The following is a 22,308-nucleotide window of genomic DNA, read 5'->3' on the forward strand; positions in this document are numbered from 1 at the left end:
CTCCCACAACTATAAATAGAGGCTCGAGGCATGAAGTAGATCATTAAGTCTCCCCTCTTCTCTCAAATTCCTCCATAGCCTTTATCTCTTCTCCGAAGCTCTCTCTCTCCATCTCTCTACTCGTCTCTCTATTTTCTTCTTTCTTCCTCCCCTTTCTTCTCTTCTTCTTCTTCTTCTCCTTCTCCTCTCTCACAACCTTGGTCGAGGACCTTGTCATGGGATTCTACATCCAATAGTTTTCCCACAAGTCTTTGATATTTACCTATATCAACATCTTCACTGAAGCTCGCATACAACTTTGTGTCATCATCCATAGGAGTATCTACTGGTCAACATCCCATCATCCATGTGTCATCAAGTAGATCAAGAACATACTTTCTCTGAGATAAGATGATTACATGTTTTAATTGTAAGACCTCAATACCCAATTTTTTTTAGAAGTCCAAGACATTTTGTTTTGAATTCCTTGCATATCTTCTCTATGACTTCTTTTATACACTCTGCATCACTACCAATCAAGACAATATCATCCACATAAATTGCCAGTAATACACTTCCCTTTAAGGTATTCATAACAAATACCTAATGTCTATTGAGCACTTGTTGAATCCAAACACAACATTGCTTGGGTAAATTTGTCAAACAAACCCCAGTAGACAATTTTAAGCCATATAAAGATTTCCTCAATCTATATACTGACTCCCCCTCAACCACAAAGCCAGGTGGTTGATGTATATCGATTTCTTCCTTAATATTACCATTTAAAAAGGCATTCTTCACATCTAGTTGATATACCAGCCAAGAAGAATTTGCTGCAAGTGATAATAAGATTCTTACCAAATATAACTTGGCCACCTGGAAGAAGGTTTCCTAATAATCAACTCCATAGCATTGAGTATACCCCTTTGTAACTATACGGGCCTTGAGATGAACCACATACCATTTGGATTTTTCATAATAGTAAAAACCTATTTACAAACCACGAGTTTCTTTTCCGGGAGGAAGTGGAACCAAGGCCTAAGTTTGATTCTCATATAAGGCATTCATTTTCCTTTCCATTTCTGCCTTCCATCTTGGATGTCTCAAAACCTCTTGATACGATTGTGGGACAAATGCTTAAGAGATAGATGTGTTACAATGTGGTATCCACCATGGATACACAAGCTTGTGGGACCTACCATGAGCTCAAGAGGTGTCAACAATAGTCCTCATACAAAGTGGCTCGAGCTAAGAGATAAGTAACATGTGCTGGAATTAAATAGAAGATTTGAAGATCAAGTGGGACCCACAAAGATACCACGATCTGGTATCTCTATCAACATGAGCTGAAAGATCATGTGGGACCCACAAAGGTAAGATCACGAGCTGGATTTTTATCTTGGTTCATATGATTAAAGAAGAGTTAGAAGTTGAGTTAAAGTAGTCTCTTAAATGGATAATGTAATTTTCTCACAATAGGCTTATCTTAGAGAGTTCTAGTTGGAATGTAATTAGGAGTCCTAAGATTACTTGTACATGGACTCTATCACCGCATCAACTATAAATAGAAGTGATTGTAACTTGGAATTCAATCAAGCAAGTCTCTTATTTTTTCTCCTCTCTCGTGTGAAGTGCTCTCTCTCTAATCTCCTTTATTTTCCTTCTCTTCTCTCTCTACCTGAGAGCCTTTCTCTTTTCCATTTTTTATTTATCTCTCTACTTGCTTGAGGTATTATTCATGGGGTCCTAAATTCAACATGTTATCAAAGCTACCAATTTAGGATCCCCATTTTGCTCTATGAAGATATGATTAAAAGCTGCTCATCGAAGGCTCCTTATGAACCAAGATTGAAGCTCTTGATATAAGTATTTATTTTTGATATTATTAATTTTATGCTACTGGTTTTTGGTATTAAGAGGTGGTTTTGAGATGTCCTTATGCATGTTTTCATCTTATGAAATTATAAGAATATATGCATCTTGGATTATCTTTGATTAGAAGAGATTATCAAGGCAATTTTTGTCGGTTTGCACAATACTTTGACCGAGACCAGTGCATATTGGATTTTTTTTTCATAAATCTGTGGGAAAAAGATTCCAGGATAAAGAATGTGGATGTTGAACTTTTTATGAGCCATTATCCATTAAAATTAATTACTTAGCTTTTATGCTAAGCATCTCCATTAACCGAGTTGGTTAAAGCCTTCCACTTGGTCATATTTTGATTACTTGATTGGAGAACTATTTTACTTAGTTTGCCTACTATGGCTGAAGATAATATGAATCAAAAGAGTGACATACTCAGAATCACCATTGTACCCTTATGGGGGTTATCAAATTTTATGAACTGGTCCACATCGGTTCGTCGGTTTCTTATCACAAAGGACCTAGTTGGTCATCTCACCAATCGTGGACCACATATTGATGAAGATGATATATTCTATACCAAATGGTTAAAGGAGGATATATTGGTTATTAGTTGGCTTATCAACAGTATGGAATAACATGTCACCAATAATGTCATTCATCTAGAGATGGCTAAACAAATTTGGGAGATATGCGCCAAGTTGTATTCAAGCTCCGACAACTTACAAAGGCCATATGATATTTTACAACGGATGCTTACCACCAAACAAGGAGACAATATACAAGAATTTTTGGCCCACTTTCGAGGCTTTCTTCAAGAATGAAAATTTTCCCAGCCAACCTCTACACATATCTCTATCCAAGATAAACAGAAAGAGGCCTTGATAACTACCATATGCCTTGCTAACATTAAACCGCATCTTTAAGTTGCTAAGACTCACCTTCTTAGCTCTTCCGTGGTTCCCACTTTGGATAATGTATATGCTACACTTCTCCATATTCCAGATGCTTCTCCCTCTACTACTGACATGCCATCTGCTATGTACTTTGAACATAGGGGGAACACCATCTGACCAAGGCCTAGGCTGAGGCAGATTTTACAGAGGAGGAAGAGGAGGACGTGGAAGGACTAATTTAGACCAAATAGATGGGAAGGAATGAACCCATCATAAGGGATATGGTCACACTAGGGACACATGCTTTCACCTAAAAGAATGCTCTATATGTGGTAGATTGGGCCACTCTCGAGAAAGATGTTATAAAGCTAATGAGAATAAGTCTAACCAAGCCTTAGTGAATGATACAAAAGTAGAGCAGTCTACCTCAACAACTGCCAAGAATACCTTTATTGAGGAAGACTATGAAGTATTCCAAAAAATGAAGACCATGATGGGTCCTCCCTAAGTACTTCTACAACAACCGCTGCCACCACCGCTCCAGGTATGTTTTCTGCCTCCTCTTCATCCTGGATAATTGACCCAAGATCACTCCGAGCATCTTATAGGTAACAAATATCTACTATACTCAGTTTCTCCATGTCTTTCACATAAATTTTTCACTATTGCTGATGGTTGACAAACTAAAGTTCAAGGGAAAGGATCTGCTCACTAATATCCTTTTCATTCCTACTTTTCATTTGAATCTTTTATCGGTTAGTCAGCTCACCAAACATTTTAATTGCTCTATCACTTTCTCACCCTCTTCATGTGTGTTTTAGGCTCTTACAACGAAGCGGGTGATTGGTGGAGGCCATGAACAAGGGGGACTCTACTACCTAGATGTGCCAGAAATAAATGTTGCATCCACCTGTGACATCGAAACCAGGTTTTGGCTGAACCGGTTGGGACATCTGTCCGCCCAATCTCTTCATCATATTTTTCCTCAAACGCAGTCAGACCTTCATTGTGAAACATGTCAAATGAGTAAACATCAGAGGTCTCCATACTTACCTCATCTAGAAATTAAAAGTGTCTCTCCTTTTTTGTTAATTCATACTGATGTATGGGGACCCTTGAGTGTCTCCAACATTTCTCAAGTGAAATATTTTATTACATTCATTGATGACTTCACTCGTACCACTTGGTTATTTTTGTTTAAAGAGCATTTTGAAATACCTTTGATATTTAAATCTTTTCATGCAATGGTACTCACTCATTTTGGGTAGAAAATTGAAGTCCTTCGGTCAAATAAAGCTAAAGAATACACATCCAAAGATCTTGACTCATTTTGTCAAGAAAATATCATTATCCATCAGACATCATGTGCCACCCCTCAACAAAACGGTGTAGCTGAACAGAAGAACCGTCATATTCTTGAGGTATCTCATGGTTTACCATATGCCATGCAAGTTCCATACTTTTATTGGCCACATGCAGTTCTTACCGCATGTTTTCTTATAAACCGGTTATCCTCTTCCGTTCTTGGTAAAAGAATCTCCCTACTCTTTATTTTTACCTGATGATGATCCTTTTTCACTGCCCTTGAGAGACTTCGGCTGTCAATGTTTTGTCCATATTTCCTCCCCAAAACATAGTAAACTTGATCCCAAATCTTTGAAGTGTATATTCTTAGGATACTCTCGCACACAAAAGGGTTATGTTTGCTATAATCCCTCTCTTCAACATTTACTTGTGTCTAGGGACGTCAAATATTTTGAAGACTCTCCATATTATTATGATAATACTCCTCTAGGTTTATCTTTAGTACCAGGTTCTCCTTGACCAGTTGTGCCTCATGCTGCATAAACTACTCAGCCCCTAGAAACACTGGCTGACACCACACCTACTAAGTTGTCGGACCCTACCGAGGTAAGTTCATATTCTCCGATTATTTTTTGCCCAGAATATGATACTCGTCCTATTGTTGCTAGGAAAGAGCCCAGATCATGCATCATGCCTTCTACTTCTCATCCCATAACAAACATTGTGTCTCATCATCGTCTATCCTCTGTTTGTTTTCAATTTCTATCGGTTATTTCCTCCATACTTGTACCACAATCCTATCAAGAGGCTCTCCAACGTCGAGGGTGGAAGGCGGCTAAGGAAAAGAAATCCACAAGATGGGCCCAAGCCCATAAGAAGTAGGACCCACAATGATTACCATGAGTTGACATCAACATCACATCAGTTGGAAGATCAAGAAGGACTCAAGAAAGTATCTTTATCTAAGGGTGACATCCTAGAAGAGTTTTATTTTGAGTTATTTAATTATGCTAGGACTTATCTTTAAGTGTTAGAGTTTGGGTGTAATTGGGACAAAGGTAGTTTTATTGTAATTGGACTCTACTACCTTTCTCTATTATAAATAGAGGTTCATGTACTCTGATTACAACGAGTCAATGAAGTATTTCTCTTTTCCATAAATTCAAAATGGTATCAGAGCAGGTTGTGTGAGTTGACGTGGTCAACCCATAGAGGTAATGTGATCATTTTCTCTAAACCCTAAACCCTATGTCTAGGTTTGCAATTAATTTTTTCAGTCCCTGCACTTGTAGTTTGCTTTGCATTTTTTTTCCTCTATAAGGAGTTTTTCATAATAAAAATTAAATATTTAAGGAAACATATTTGAGTCTACTTTCCAAAGAAAAACTATTTGTTCCCATCAGAGTTATCTACAGAGAGATATCGATATTTTAATGAGAAAAGGTCAGATTGCCAAACATTTCAAACAGTTGCAGCAATCTTCAGATTTTGAGGTATTTTTTGCTATCAAAAACTTAAATTTATATGGATAAATATTTATAAAAAGAAATATCTATAAGTCTATTCTTTTACCTATTCAATCAATTTTTTATCTGAGTTATCTACAAATAGAAATCAATATTTGAAGCAGTAAAGGTCAGATTGAAAAAGAGGTTCGAGTGGCAGTTGAAAGCCTCAACTACCGAGGTATTTTAGGCTATCAATTAGGCTATCAAGAAAGAGACTTTATATGGAGAAATATATATCAAAATAAATATATGTAAGTCTATTTTCTTACCTATTCAACCAATTCTCTGTATCATTTTTTTAAGGAGATATTGATCTTGGAAGGGTCAATGGTCATTCTGGAAAAAAATGATAAACAGTACTTAGTTGGCCAGATGACAGAGACTGAAATATATCAGATTATTTATCTCTTGATGATTATATTTTATGAAGTTAAGTTATACTTGGATGAAATTTATTTAAGTCTACTTTTAGAAGGAGAAAGTTTCATGTCAATCTGATCGATATTTAAAGAAATATTCACATTTGAAGAATCAAAGGTCATGCTGGTATTCTGTTGTATTGAAAAATGCGAATTTATGCCAATTGTTTTGCGTTTCTTTCTAGTTGATATATCAGGAAAATATCTCACTTATCCTTGTTTGAGGTCTTATTTATACATCTCTATTATTTGGGCTTATTGCTACATCTATGATATTTGGTTCATGCTGGGATCACTGCCATTACCTCCCAACTTGAGGGGGAGAAGTAGAAGAAGTATAAGAAAGAGGTATTTTATACCATATGTTGTGGAAGAATTTATGTGACCAAAATATTCAAGTAAAGGTGAGCATAAAAGATGAGGCTTTTGCATCTAAGGAAAAATATCTATATCGGATTTTTATTATTTCATGGGTCCTTCTACAAGGTTTATGTTATATGTGTTGGAAGATGATCGTGTTATATTCAACTACAGTTATTATGTCTCTATGGGGACATTATTATTGAAGAAGAGGTGGCCTCATATCATGATTTATTTCACCCCGTCAAAAATATCAAAATTATTTGTGGTTGGGAGTCCATGACGGAGGAACTTCATCACCGTCAAAAATATCAAAATTATTTGTGGTTGGGAGTCCATGACGGAGGCACTTCATCCCCATAAAAAATATCAAATTATTTGTGGTTGGAAGTCCATGACGGAGGAACTTCATACCTGTCAAAAATATCAAAATTATATGTGGTTGGAAGTCCATGATGGAGGAACTTATTATTGCATCAATGTTATACCCTCTTGAATTGGCCAGTTGGGTCTCAAGGAAGAGAGCACCAACGTGAGGGGGAGTGTTGGAAGAAAGGAGGATTGACATTGGTCCGGATCCCTAGACGACAGAAAATCTACTTTGGGATATTGTACGATGGTTGGAGGAAACTTAGTTACTTGGAGGAGCAAGAAATAGAATGTAGTTGCACGGTCTAGTGCAGAAGAAGAGTACAAAGCCATGGCACACAGAGTCAGTGAACTTCAATGGATTAGATCTCTCCTAACTGAAATGGGTGTTTACAAAGAAGCTCCTATGAATCTATATTGTGATAATTAGGCTGCAATTCACATCACATCAAATTCAGTCTTCCATGAGAGAACAAAGCATATAGAAATAGACTGCCACTTCATACGAGAAAAATTCACTGCCGGCATCTTATCTTTCCAGCATGTATCTTCATAGAACCAGATTGAAGACATTCTCACCAAACCAGTCACTCACAAAATTTTGTCCAACATCTGCAGCAAGCTAGGCATCTATGATGTTTTCTCACCCTCAACTTGTGGGGGATTGTTACAATGTGGGACCCACCATGGCTACACAAGCTAGTGGGATCCACCATGAGCTATAGGGGTGTCAACAAGAGTCCTCATACAAAGTGGCTTGAGCTAAGAGATAAGGAATATGTGCTGAAATTAAATAGAAGATTTGAAGATCAAGTGGGACCCATAAAGATACCACGATCTGGTAGCTCTATCAACATGAGTTGGAAGATCATGTAGGATCCACAAAGATAAGGTCATGAGCTGGCTTTCTATCTTGGTTCACAAGATTAAAGAAGAGTTAGAAGTTGAGTTAAAGTAGTCTCATAAATAGATAATGTAATCTTATCATGATAGACTTATCTTATAGAGTTCTAGTTGGAATGTAATTAGGAGTCCTAAGATTACTTGTACATGGACTCTATCACCTCCTCAACTATAAATAGAGGTGATTGTAACTCGGAATTCAATAAATCAAGTCTCTTCTTTTTCCTCCTCTCTCGTGTGAAGTGCTCTCTCTCTATAATCTCCTTTATTTTCCTTCTCTTCTCTCTCTCTACTTGAAAGCCTTTCTCTTTTTCCCTTTTTTCTTTCTCTCTCCCCTTGCTAGAGGTATTATTCATGGGGTCCTAAATTCAACAAGATGCAAGGAATTGATAGCAAGAAGAAGACAACTAATTGCGAGAAACAAAATTTGATATATTAGGAGAAGTAGAGGGCCATGTACATGTCCTAGGTTCCTTAGAAAGAGCGATGAACCCAGTATCAAATGGTGGACTAAATATAGGAGGAGAAAATGGACTTACCTCAGAAGGATCCATAAACCCCCAAGTGTGGTATCAACCATTGCTTTAGGGGGCAGAAAAGAGATATCTGCATCAAGGGGCACACCAAGCTTCTGAGCTGCAGGAACATATGAAAGACCCAGAGAAACATCATTTGAGGAATAAAAGGACTTATTTTCAAAAAAGGTTACATCCCTGGAGACAATTAACTTCCTAAAAAAAGGGTTATAGTAAACATATCTTTTTTGGGTATGGGAGTAACCCAAAAATTACACTTAATATCCTTTAGGTCCAACTTACTTTTCTTTGGGGATGTTACATGAATGAAACGAGTGCAACCAAATACCTTCAATGGAAGGGAAAAAATGGTCCTCATTTGGAAATAACAATGAATATGGGGACTTATGACCAAGTAAAAAAGATGGTAGCCTATTAATGAGAAAACATGATGTAACAATCGCATGTGGTCAACAAAAATAGGGCACATGCATCGAGTAAAGAAGGCCATGGGCTCCTTCAAAGAGATGTAAATTTTTTCTTTCAACTACACCATTTTGGCAAGGGTTGTAAGCACATGAAGTCTGATAGATAAATGACATTATCCTTACAAAACGATTGAAATTATCCTAAAAGGTATTCTCTGGGATTATTGGAACTAATTACTTTTATCTTTTTACTGAATTGAGTTGAGACCATGGCATGAAATGATTTAAAAAAAGAAAGGATTTTAGACCTATCTTTGAATAAAAATAGCCATGTAACTCAAGTAAAATCATCGACAAATGTAATGAAATACTTAACTTGAGATATATTCGAGACAATCAATGGTCCCCATACATCTGAATGAATCAATGAAAAGGAAGCAACACCTTTAAGTTCAGTTCAAGGAGAATATGTAGTCCTTTGGTGTTTCCTCAACTGACAAACTTCACAATTCAAGCTTGACAAAGATTTCAAAAAAGGAAATAAGTGTTGAAGTGATGATGCTGATGGATGCCCAAATCTGTTGTGCCATAATAGTGCTTCTGTTTGAGACATAGAGATTGCAATCACTGGAGGCAAGTCCAGGTAATAGAGGCCCCCTTTTTCAGGGCCTGCACCAATCACCTGCTTCATTGTTAGATCTTCAAAATTACAAGAAGAATGTTAGAAAGCGTTGGAATAATTGATCTTCTTTGTTAATTGATTGACGTAGAAGCATTTAATGGGAACTGAGGAACATGTTGAATTTAGGATCCCATGACAAGGTCCTCGACCAAGGTAGTGAAAAAGGAAAGGAAGAAAAGGAGGAGAAGATATGAGAAGAGAGAAAGAACATAGATCTTGGCTAGAGAGATGGAGAGAGAGACTGGGAGAGGAGACAATTCTAATGATGAATTTGAGAGAGTAGAGGGGAAACTTAATGATCTACCCCATGCCTTGAGAATCTATTTATAGTTGTGGAAGGAAGTTTAAAATGACTAAAATGCCCTTAGGGCTACAAGCTCTGAAAACAAAAAGACATAAGTAGACATACATCATCTTAGATAATTACACCCTTGTGCCATCCTTATGAGAATACCTTAAAATTACCTCCTTTGGCACCTCCTTGACATGGGGAAGGTAATTAATTTGATGCGACTTTGATATATCTTCCAATAGAAAAAATAAGACATCAATAAACTGATGTGTGAGTGTAGTAGAGAAGAATCCCTTCTCAAGGAATTTGGTTTGAGATCCATCTACTATGGTAACAAACTTGTCTGGTAAGCATGGGGACATAGAGTGTAAAAGACTCTTATTATTTGTAAAATGCTTGGAGGCCCCTGAGTCAATGATCTAGGATGAAGAAGAGGAAGTGGTAGAAATCATACCTAAGACAGTGATGGCAACAACATTAGTAGAGGATGTAGAATTATGTTAAATTGGGTCCAAGGCCTATCCCAAAATGACTAACCACTTAGGAATCCCCTTCTACCTACTAATATACTCAAGATGTTTTATCTCACTAATCTATGTGGGACTATTCCTTAATACTCTCCCTCACGTGTAGGCACGTGGATAATTTGGGTGGAGACCCACATACTGAGTGCTTGCTCTGATACCATGTCAAATTGGGTCCAAGGCCTATCCCAAAATGACTAGCCACTTAGGAAACCTCTTCTGCCAACTAATAAACTCAAGATCTTTTATCTCACTAATCTATGTGGGACTATTCCTTAACAAAGTAGATACCATCAAAGTCTTCATCCTCTATAATAATTCAAAATCTTCATCTGAGACAGTCTTCTTGCTTTTCTGCAACTCAATTTTTTCTTCATTCTTTTAAGTGTTATTAATCGAGGCCTAATTGGTAGTAACCCAGTCTGGCATGGCATGAAGCTTCCAACAAGTGTCCACTAGATGATTCAATCCACCATAATGAGTGCACATCGGATAACATTCCTCAAAAGGACCATAACCAATTTTACCCCCTCTTCATTTGCCTCCTCTCTAATTCCTACCATGCCCTCTATTGGTAGAATTTGTACCCCTGTTACCTGAGTAAATAGCAAAGGATACCTCAATTTGAGGGGTGGAAGAGGGGTCTAGTATCTGAAGTAGTGCAACACTTATATCATCAGAAGATGGAAGTGTTGGGGAGATGAGAAGCTGTGATTTGGCCACCTCTAGATATGGTTTGATATTGGCTAGACAAATAGCAACTGCTAAGGCCTCCCGCTGCTTTTCTGAACCAAGATATCAGTGGAGTAGGGTTGAACAATTTTCTACTCCTGAATCAGTCCTCTAAACCAAGCCAAGTACTCATGCAGATTCTCCCCTTGATTCGTATTAAGGATATTTTGAAACACATCATATAACTTCTGTAAATTCTCGGTACTAGAGTACATCAATGCACATGTGTCCCATATTTGCCTCACTGTCTCAAGGTGGACAAAGTTATTTGTCACATGCTCCTCCATGCTATTTATTAACCAACTAATCATCAAAGTATCATTCTTGAGCCAATTAATATAGGAGTTATCTTCTTCATGAACGGGTGGAGCTAGTTTGGTTAAATGTCTTAAGAGGTCCCAAATGATAAGGAACCATTTAACCAATTGAGACCAGCTCAGATAATTAGACAACCCTCTCAAGGTTATAGTGGTAATATTGAGAAGTTCACTTTTACCATCCATGTAATCTTCAACCATCATGTACTAAGTAAAAATACACTTATATGCAATATGTAAGCTATGGGAGAGAATCTTCTCCAACCAAGGATAAGAGAATAAGAACCAAGGCATAAAAAATGTAAATCATGCACTAAATCAAGGAGTTAATTACTTCATGTGTGGGCCCACATCATTTAAATAAATCTTATATCTTTCTTAATCAAGAAATCTAATCAAATCATGCTCAAAATCAGCCTCGTTAAATAAAAAGAAACTTTCCTTTTGGAAATAGGTGCCACATGTACAAAGTAATCACAATATTTGACTTCCCTTCTTGCCTTAATTATTTAAGGTAGGGAATATAAAATAATTGAAGCGATATTATACAAAAATCTCAAGAGTTCTCAATCAACTTAGAGAATCTTCTAAAGAAGGAACTTTCCTTCTATAACCTTGGCACCAACTATCATTTAACTCCAGCCTTGACTTTCATTTTTTTTCTTGAATATTTAGGTAAGTGTTACAAGGTGAGACTCACCATGACCACATGATGAGTCACCACATGAGGTGGCATGATGAGTCATCACACTAGCTGGCATCCTTATCACATGAGTTGGAAGATTTGGCAATCTTCCTTGATTAATATAATTGATTTATCTTCCCTTGATTTATGTAGATTTGGATAATCATGATTGATGTAATTAGAGATATTAGGGATCCTATCTTATCTCTAAATATGTAATGAAAATAGTATAAATAGGGGTCTTGGTTGAAGGGTTCAATCAAGCTTTCCACTTCTCAACTAATGAAGAATCTCTTTCTAGATTAAACACTTTCTCTCTCTTTTGTCTTCTCTCCTCTCTACCCGAGCTCTCTCTCTCTCTCTTTTCTCTCTTTATTATCCCTCTATCATCTTGATTGAGGTTTCAATCATGGGGTCCTAAATTCAAAATGGTATCAAAGCATAAAATTCAAGATCCCCGCGTCAAAAGAATGTTGTAAGAAGTTATGATCAAAGCTACTAATAGAAGGCTATTTGTGAACTAAGATTGAAGCTTGTGAGATAAGTCATTCCTATTATTATTACTTCATGCTATTGGTTTTAGGATCTTTAGAAGATTTTTTAGAGATGATTTTATTGTTGTCTTCATCTTATGAAATTATTGAGATTTATGCATCTCGGATTAGAAGAAGTTTACCAAGGCAGTTTTGTAGATTTGCAAGTTCTAGGCTGAAAATCGGTTTATGTTGAGATTTTCTGCATAAAAAGTTATAATTTTGTGCGAACAAGATTTTTTTGAAGAATAAAATTGTTCTGGAGCCTATTATGAGTTGGTTTTTATCCATTGGATTTAAGAAATCTAATTACTTAGCTTCTCCATTAACCGTGTTGTTTGAAGAACTCTACTTGGTTTTGTGATTTTTTTGAAAATATTTTTAAAGCCACGAGGTGGCTGATTGTTCTTGGAAAATTAAGTATCGAAGATTGTGTTTTACATAAAAGGAATCAAGCACAAAGTGAGAAAGTAAGTGGCTAGTTGATGTTGATCCATTTGAAGAAAGATTGTTGTTTTTGAAGATCTTACAATATCTTCTTGATTAGGCCTGATTTTTTTTTATTAATTATATCTTGACTAATTCATGAGGAACTGAATATATACTGGTTTATCTCAAGCAGGTGTCAAATATATTTTTGGAATGATCTTGGAAATATCTAATTCGGAATTGCTACCTTTACTTACTTGATCTCATGCTTATTGATTGATTTTTTCTATTCTCAACAAGGAAGACTAGAGAATTAATTATATAAACTTTTTGCCAGAAAGTTGACTGGCCTAAGAGGGTTCCTTCCTTGCCTAAAAACTTGATAAGCTCGGGTTCTCCTCCCATCTACCAGAGCTAGCCTTGGCTGGTCTTGAATCTCCAATCTGCTTACTTAGGCTACTTCAAATTGGAGTACATTATTACCCTTGAATTGCCTCTTATGACTGAAGAATACATGGGTAAAAAGAATGATATTCTCAAGATTACTACCATACCCTTACGAGAAATATCAAATTTCTTGAGCTGGTCCACATCGGTTCGACGGTTCCTTATAACAAGGGATTTACTTGATCACCTCACCAAACTTGGCCCACCCATTGATGAAAAAGATATTGCTTATGCAAAGTGGTTAAAAAATGACACTTTGGTAAATAGTTGGCTCATCAACAACATGGAAGAAACTGTCTCCAAAAATGCTATTCATCTCGACACCAACAAAAAAATTTGGGAGACATGTGCTAAGTTCTACTCTAGCTCTGACAACTTACATAGGCCATATGATATTCTCCAAAGAATGTTCAACACTAAACAAGGAGAAAATATCCATGAATATTTGGATCATTTTAGAGGTCTTCTTCAAGAATGGAAGCTAGCTCTGCCAACCTCCATCGATGTCTCTGTCCAAGACAAGTAGAAGGAAGCTTTAGCCACTACCATTTTCCTAGAAAACATTAAGATATATCTCGAAGTTGCTAAAAATCAACTCTTTATTGCCTCTACTATTCCCACCTTTGATGATGTATGAACCACATTACTCTGCATTCTAGACTCTTCTTGTCCTTCTCCTACTGAAGTATCATCCGATGTGTACTCTGGGCATAGGGGACCATCAACCGATTGCAGCCAAGATCGCGGAATAAATTATAGAAGAGGAGAAGGTGGAAGGAATGGTTTTGTCAGAAAAGATGGCAAGGAATGCACCCATTGTGGGAAATATTGCCACATTATAGATCAATGTTTTAAAATCCATGGCATACAAGATTGGGTTAATGCTGATCAAGCTTCAGTAAGTGATACAAAGGAGGACCAGTCTACCCCATCAACAGAAAAGAAAACCCTTACCGATGATGAGTTTGACTTATTCTAGAAAATGAGAACATTGATTGTCTCTCCTCCAAGTTCCTCCTCAACTGCTGTTAGCACCACTGCTTCAGGTATGCTCTCTGCCACTTCCTCCTCTTCATCCTGGATAATTGACTTAGGGGCCTTCGAGCATCTTGTAGGTAACAAAAATCTACTCCAGTCAGTTTCTCCTTGTCTCTCGAATAAACTTGTTACCATAGCTGACGGCTCCCACCTCTGTTACACCATCACTTCCACTCACAAATATTCTTTTTGTTCCTACCTTTCCCTTGAATCTTTTATCTGTTAGTCAGCTAACACAACATTTCAATTGCTCAATTACCTTCTCACCCACTTCTTGTGTGTTTCAAGACCTTATAAAGAAGTAGGTGATTGGTGGAGGCCATGAACAAGGGGGGATATACTACCTGGAAGTGCCTCAAATAAATGCCATCTCAACCAAGGAAACTAAGACAAGTCTATGGCACAATTGGCTAGGACATCCATCTGTATAATCTCTTCATCTTCTTTTCCTGACATTTAAGGATATGTCAAATGTAAATTGTGAAGTATGTCAACTGAGCAAACACTAGAGGACCACATACTCACCTCATCCAGAATTTAAAAGTGTTGCTGCTTTTTCATTGATCCACACAGATGTATGGGGTCCCTTGAGCGTCTGAAACATTTTCCAAGTCAAGTACTTTATTGTCTTTATTGATGATTTTACTTGTACCACATGACTATTTATTTTTAAAGAGTGATTTGAAATACCATCCATATTTAAATTCTTTCATGCTATGGTTGTCACTCAATTTGGTTAGAAAATCAAAGTACTTCGGTCTGATAATGTCAAAGAATATACTTCTAGAGTGTTGGAAGATGGGCCCAAGCCCACACGACTAAGGAAGAGCCACATATCTAAGAGTGTTGGAAGATGGGCCCAATCCCATAAGATATGGATCCACAGAAGATGGGCTCAAGCCCATATGTCCGAGGAAGGCCCACATACCTAAGAATGTTGGAAGATGAGCCCAAGCCCATAAGATATGAACCCACAGAAAAGTATCATTTTAAAGGTGTTTTAGTCATGTTAATTTTTTATTTATTTTGTGTTATTTAATTATGCTTGAACTCATCTTTAAGTGTTAGAGTTTGGGTGTAAATGGGACAAGGATAGTTTTTTTGTAGTTGGACTCTTCTACTTTCCTCTATTATAAATAGAGGTTCATCTACTCTGATTACAATAAGTCAATGAAGTATTTTTATTTTCCATAAATTCAACATGGTATCAAAGTGAGGTCCTATGATTTGACTTGGTCAACCCACAAAGATAATGAGATCCTTTTATGATCTTTTATCTCTAGCAGTTAGGGTTCGTATTTATTTATTTTTTTCTCTTTTTCAGTCCCTATACCCATAGTTTACTTTGCGAGTATATTGAGATTTTCAAATTTCATATTATATATTGACAGAAAGATATTCGAGTCTACTTTTCGAGGAAAAATTATTTTTTCCAATCGGAGTTATCTACAAAGAGAAATTGATATTTGAAGTAGAAAAGGTCAAATTGCAAAAGAGGTTCGAGCAGCAGCTGAAACCTTCAACTTATGAGGTATTTTATGCTATCAAGAACGAGACCTTATATGGAGAATTATATATCAAACATAATATCTGTAATTATATTTTCTTACCTATTCAACAATTCTCTATCTAAGTTATCTACAAAGAAAAATTGATATTTGAAGCAGCGAAGGTCAAATTGCAAAAGAGGTTCGAGCAGCAACAAAAAGCTTCAACTTTCGAGGTATGTTATGCTATCAAGGATGAGACTTTATATAGAGAATTATATATCAAAAGAAATATTAGTCTATTTTATTACCTATTCAACCAATTCTCGATCTGAGTTTTTTATAAGGAGATATTGATCTTGGAAGAGTTAATGGGCATGCTGGCAAAAGGAGAAACAATACTTAGTTTGGCCAGATTACAGAGACTGAGATCTATCAGATTATTTATCACTAAATAATTATATTTTATGAAGAGAAGTTATAATTTAATGAAAGGTATTTAAGTCTAGTTTTCAGAAGGAGAAAATTTCATGTCAATCTTATCTATATTTAAAGATATATTCGCATAGGAAGAATCAAAGGTCATGCTAGTATCCTATTGCATTGAAAAATCCGAATTTAAGCAGGTTATTTGGCATAAATTTTTGAGTTGCTATATGAGGAAATATCTCACTTATCCCTGGTTTGAGGGGTTATTACTACATATATGTTATTTGGTTCAAGCTGGGATCACTGCCATTACCTCCCAACTTGAGGGGGAGAAGTACAAGAAGTACAAGAAAAATGTATTTTATTCCATATGTCGTTATGTGACCAAAATATTCAAGAAAGGGGAAGTAAAAAAGATGAAGCTTTTGCATACAAGAAGAATTTTTTGCATTGGATTATTTCATGGGTCCAATTACAAAGTTTATTATTTTGGTTCTAGTTATATGGGCCCAAGCCCATTTTCAACTGCTACTATTTTGTCTCTTTGGATGAGACATTATTATTGAAGAAGAGGTGGCCTCAGTATCCTTTCTCATACCATCCTTTATTTGACTCTCACAAATATCTTTGGGCCAACCCTTATTGTAACCTTATGAGTGTTGCAATGGTTGGGACACCGTGACAGAGGAGCTTATTATTACATCTATAACCTATTAATTTCTACCTATGATGGATGAGCTTATTACTACATCTATGTTATAACCCCCTGAATTGGCATTTATTACTCCTACCACTTGAGAGTCGCTATCCTGTGGAGGGACATGGTGATGGAGGAGTTTTATTAGGCTTCAAAGCATTGCTATAGACCCACTACCTACAGAAGATAAGTGTGTGCCCAACTGGAGTATGGAGCAATTTCATACGGCTTGGAGTGATTTTACTCTCACTTATCTTATGCTAGCTGGGCCTCATGGAAGAGCCACCAGCGTGAGGGGAGGTGTTGGAAGGAAGGCCAACATATCTAAGAGTTTTGTAAGATGGGCCAGAGGACTGCCATTTTATACAAAAAGATCCTATAAGGCCCACATATCTAACAGTATTGTAAGATGGGCTGGAGGACTAAAATTTTATACAAGAAGATCATATACATCATTTGCAACAAGCTGAGAGTTCATGATGTTTTCTCACCCCCAATTTGAGGGGGAGTGTTGGAAGATGGGCCCGAGCCCATACGATATGGATCCACAGAAAATGGGCCCAAGCCCATAAGATATGGACCCACATAAAAGTTTTAGTTTAAAGGTGTTTTAATCATGTTAATCTTCTATTTATTTTGGATTATTTAATTATGCTAGGACTTATCTTTAAGTTTTAGAGTTGGGGTGTAATTGAGAATAGTTTAATTGTAGTTGGACTCTACTACTTTCCTCTATTATAAATAGAGGTTCATGTACTATGATTATAATAAGTCAATGAAGTATCTCTCTTTTCCATAAATTCAACACAGAGATCTTGACTATTTTTGTCAAGAGAATGGCATTATCCATCAAACATCTAGTGCCTACACGCCCCCCCCCCCCCCCCCCCCCCCCCCAATAGAATGGTATAGCCGAATAGAAGAACCATAACCTTCTTGAGGTAGCTCACAACTTATTATATACCATGAAAGTCTCATACTTTTATTGGCCGTATGCCATCTTTACTACATGTTTTCTTATAAATAGGCTACCATCTTCTGTTCTCGATCATAAATCCCCATATTCCTTATTGTTTCTACATGGTGATCCTTTTTCGCTTCCCTTGAAAGTCTTTGGTTGTACATGCTTTGTTGAGATTACCTGCAACTACATAATAAACTTGATCCAAAATATGTCAAGTGTATATTCGTAGGATACTCTCACTCACAGAAAGGTTATATTTGCTACAATCCTACTCTCCAAAGGTTACTTGTTTCCAGAGATGTAACTTTTTTTGAAGACTCATCACACTAATCTGACAATGCTCCTCTAGTTCTCTCTTCTGTACCAGCCTCTCCTCGACCAGTTGTGCCCCGTGCTACAGAAACTCTTCAACCCCTTGAAGCGCTGGCTGCCTAAGGAGTTTGACGATCCCATCGAGGTAAGTGCTTCTTCTCCTATTTCCTTTGGATCATAATATGATACTCGACCCATTGCCTTAAGAAATGAACCCAAAACTTACACTAGGCCCTCTACTTCTCACCCCATATCCAATTTTGTGTCTCACCATCGTTTATCCTCTTCATGTTGTCAATTTCTTGTGTTTATCTTCTCCATCTCGGTCCCATAGTCCTATCAAGAGGCTCTAAAACATCCAAGGTAGAAGGTGGCATTGGACGAAGAAATGCAAGCACTCTATGAGAATCAGACATGGGCTCTAGTTCCTCTTCCATTAGAAAAAAAAAACATGTTAGTTGTAAGTGAGTCTTTACAGTTAAATACAATCTTTATAGGTCAGTTGCTCAGCTTAAGGCCCTCCTCATTGTCAAAGACTATACATATTGTTATGGGATCGATTATGAGGAAACATTCTCTCCAGTGGCCAAAATGCACTTAGTACGTATTTTATTATCTCTTGCTGCTAATTCTTCCTGACCGGTCTATCAGCTTGATGTGAAAAATACTTTTCTCAACTGGGGATATAAAGGAAGAAATTTATGTGCAACAACCACCTGGATTTGTGGTTGAGGGGGAGTCAGTATGTCGATTGAAGAAATCAGTTTATGGTCTGAAACAGTCTTCTCGTGCATGGTTTGTTAAATTTAGCCAAGCACTCATATGGGCTGGATTTCACAAAGGTTTCGTAGATCACTTCGGGTTTCTTAAAGACACCTAAAGGGAAAATGATTTTGGCCATATATGTTGATGATATTGTCTTACCTGGCAATAATCCCGAAGGCATTTAGGAAACAAAGGAAAAGATATGTGAAGAATTCAAGACAAAAGTTCTTGGACTACTTAAATACTTCTGGGTATTGAAGCACTACAGTCCAAATATGGGATTATACTATCTCAAAGGAAGCATGTCCTTGATCTACTAGAGGAAACATGAATGATGGGGTGTAGACCAACAAAAAACCCTATGGATTCCAATACAAAACTATCTGCATGCACTGGAGAAGATGTGGATATCAGAAAATATCAAAGACTTGTGGGTAAACTCATTTATCTTTGTATAACAAGGACGGATATATCATATGCAGTAAGTGTTGTGAGTCAATACAAGCACAAACCATAAGTTACTCACCGACAAGCACTAGAAAGAATATTGCGATATTTGAAAGGAGCTCAAGGAAGAAAGTTTCTCTATAAGAACCATGGTCACTTCAACATAGAAGGGTTCTCATATTCAGATTGGACCGGATCCCTAGATGACAGAAAATCTACTTTGAGATTTTGTACAATGGTTGGAGGAAACCTTGTTACATGGAGAAACAACAACCAGAATGTAGTTGCAAGGTCCAGTGCAGAACCAAAATGTAGGGCCATGGCACACATAGTTAGTGAACTTCTAAGGATGACATCCCTTCTCACCGAACTGGGATTCTATAAAGAAGCCTCTATGGATCTACATTGCGAGAATCAAGCGGCAATACAATACATATCACCTCAAATCCGGTCTTCCACAAGAGAACAAATAAAATTGAGGTAGATTTCCATTTCATCCTAGAGAAATTCTAAGTCGGCATATTATTTCTCAAACATATCTCCTCACAAGGGAAAATTGCAAAAATTCTCACCCAACCAGTCACTCAAAAGATCTTGTCCACCATCTGCATGAAACTGGGCATTTACGATGATTTCTCACCCCCAACTTGAGGGGGAGTGTTACAAGGTGGTACCCACTATGACCACACGAGCTGGCATGATGAGTTACCACGTGAGGTGGCATGGTGAGTCATCACATGAGCTGGCATCCTTATCACATGAGTTGGAAGATTTGGCAATCTTCCTTGATTAATGTAATCGATTTATCTTCTTTTGATTTATGTAGATTTGGATAATCATGATTGGGGATATTAGGGATCCTATCTTATCTCTAAATATGTAATGAAAATAGTATAAATAGGGGTCTTGGTTGAAGGGTTCAATCAAGCTCTCTACTTTTCAACTTGTGAAGAATCTCTCTCTAGCCTAAAATCTCTTTCTCTCTTTTCTCTTCGCTCCTCTCTACTTGGGCTCTCTCTCTCTCTCTCTCTCTCTCTCTCTCTTTGCTCTCTTTCCTCTCCCTTTCTCATCTTGCTTGAGGTTTCAATCATGGGGTTCTAAATTCAACAGTAATTAAATATAGAAATTAATCTCAATGTGAAAGACTTCCAATGTGAGAAAAAACCTGCATGTATCTTCCTCAAAAAAAAAAAAAATTCTTGTGCAGCTCAAGGTGTCTTCACGAGTTCGAAAAACTTTGAACCTTGACATCTATAGAAACAACATGGAATCTATTTCAATCTTAAGGACTTTCAATGCATGCAAGCATAGATTTTTTATCATAAAAACCATGGAACCAATAATGAAATAGCTCGGCCTCATTCAATAAATAATAACCAGAATTCTACAAGTAGCATCAATATGGCAACTGATTCATTTTTTTTTAAATATCATGGGTGAAAACATTGAAAAAATGGCTTCCACTATGTTCCATCATCTATATGTAGAGGAACATAGGTCTTCGGCATGGGATTTACTACTCCTTCGAAAATGGAACTAGTAGAGGCTCTACTGGTAGAGGGTCAAGCTGGGTGAAGGGAAAAGTTGTTTCTGGTATTGGTGATAACCAATTTTCCTTCTATCTCTTTTATGTCTTTTCGAAATAGAGGTGAATGTCTTTGTGCATTGGGTTGAACTACCCATTATGTAGGCCAAGTTATATCTCTTGGGTCGAGTTCTTCAACCATGATTCTTTCTGAATATCCAATATTTTTGGATAATTCTGTAATTTTGTTGGAATCTTTTATAGGAACTTTTTCTATGTTGATTTCTCTTGTTACTACAGATAAAAGTATACTTATAATTCTTCTTCCTGGTTATTCTATTTTTCTGCCAATTGTTTGTATAGATTTTTAACGACAAATATCTTGGATATACTTGTGTCAAGATTTATTGGGAGATTGGACAAATTTGTAAAGGCTATTGGCCCTAATCCTAAGTTCCCTCTTACTCCTCAGAGAAGTGATTTTTTGGAGTTGTTTGTTACCAAATTTTCAATTATGGCTGTGATAAACAGTAAGTTTTGATGGATTCGTATTAAAGGGTCTAACCCTATTCAAACTAATCCATAATGAACATATTTGAATTTCCTTAGTTTTGCTAAGTCTAATTCTGATAGGAGTTGGTAACAAAAGGTACATGAATCAGTATCTTGGACTTCTACTGATAATTCTTTTTGAAAGACAATATTTCTTTTGGAATTCTATCCAATCTTTGTTATAGACTTTAGTGATTCGAGGGATACTGATTGTCTATTTTGTCCATCCTACATTAAATTGGGATGTTCTTAATATTCTTCACTAGTTTCATGATGAACTATTTTGGAGGGATGTACATTCAATTCTTATTGGTTCAATCATTTTAGGAATTGTATATAAGAAGAGGTTTCTTCTAGTTTCTAGAATAAGATTGCTATTAGTCTTTCCAACTGATGAATAGTGATCATAAGCATAGTGTATTGTGCTATACGATCCCTCAGTTCAACTTTGTCAGTTAGTTTTTCAACTTCGGACATCAATTTAAAGATATTGATATTTTGAATTATTTTGGTTTCAGCTACTTTGATTATAATAGTCTAAATTTCTTCTTTTGTTGGATTTTTTTTAAAACCTTTTCTTTTTTTTTTAAAAAAAAAATGGGTATCAGAGCCTAGTTAACTAAAAGATAAGTCAAGAACAATTAAACAACTGATCATAAATAGAAGACTCATTTAGCTAAAACACCTTAATTGAGACTCTTTTGTGAGACCTCATCTTGTGAGACTCTTATAAGACTTTAACATAATAATTTCTTCTTTGTAAGACTTCTTGCTATGAGAGTCATGAGAGACTCTTTCATACTTACTCTTCAACACAATTCACTTATTGTAAGTGCATATTCTGTATGCACACTCGATCTAGCCACAACATTTTTTTGCTTCTCCAGATGACTAGATTACCCC

Source organism: Aristolochia californica, unplaced genomic scaffold (genome assembly GCF_029961685.1).
Source record: "Aristolochia californica isolate CCGP_79_NKW_82.1479 unplaced genomic scaffold, dmAriCali1.0.hap1 SCAF_3, whole genome shotgun sequence".
NCBI lineage: Eukaryota > Viridiplantae > Streptophyta > Magnoliopsida > Piperales > Aristolochiaceae > Aristolochia > Aristolochia californica.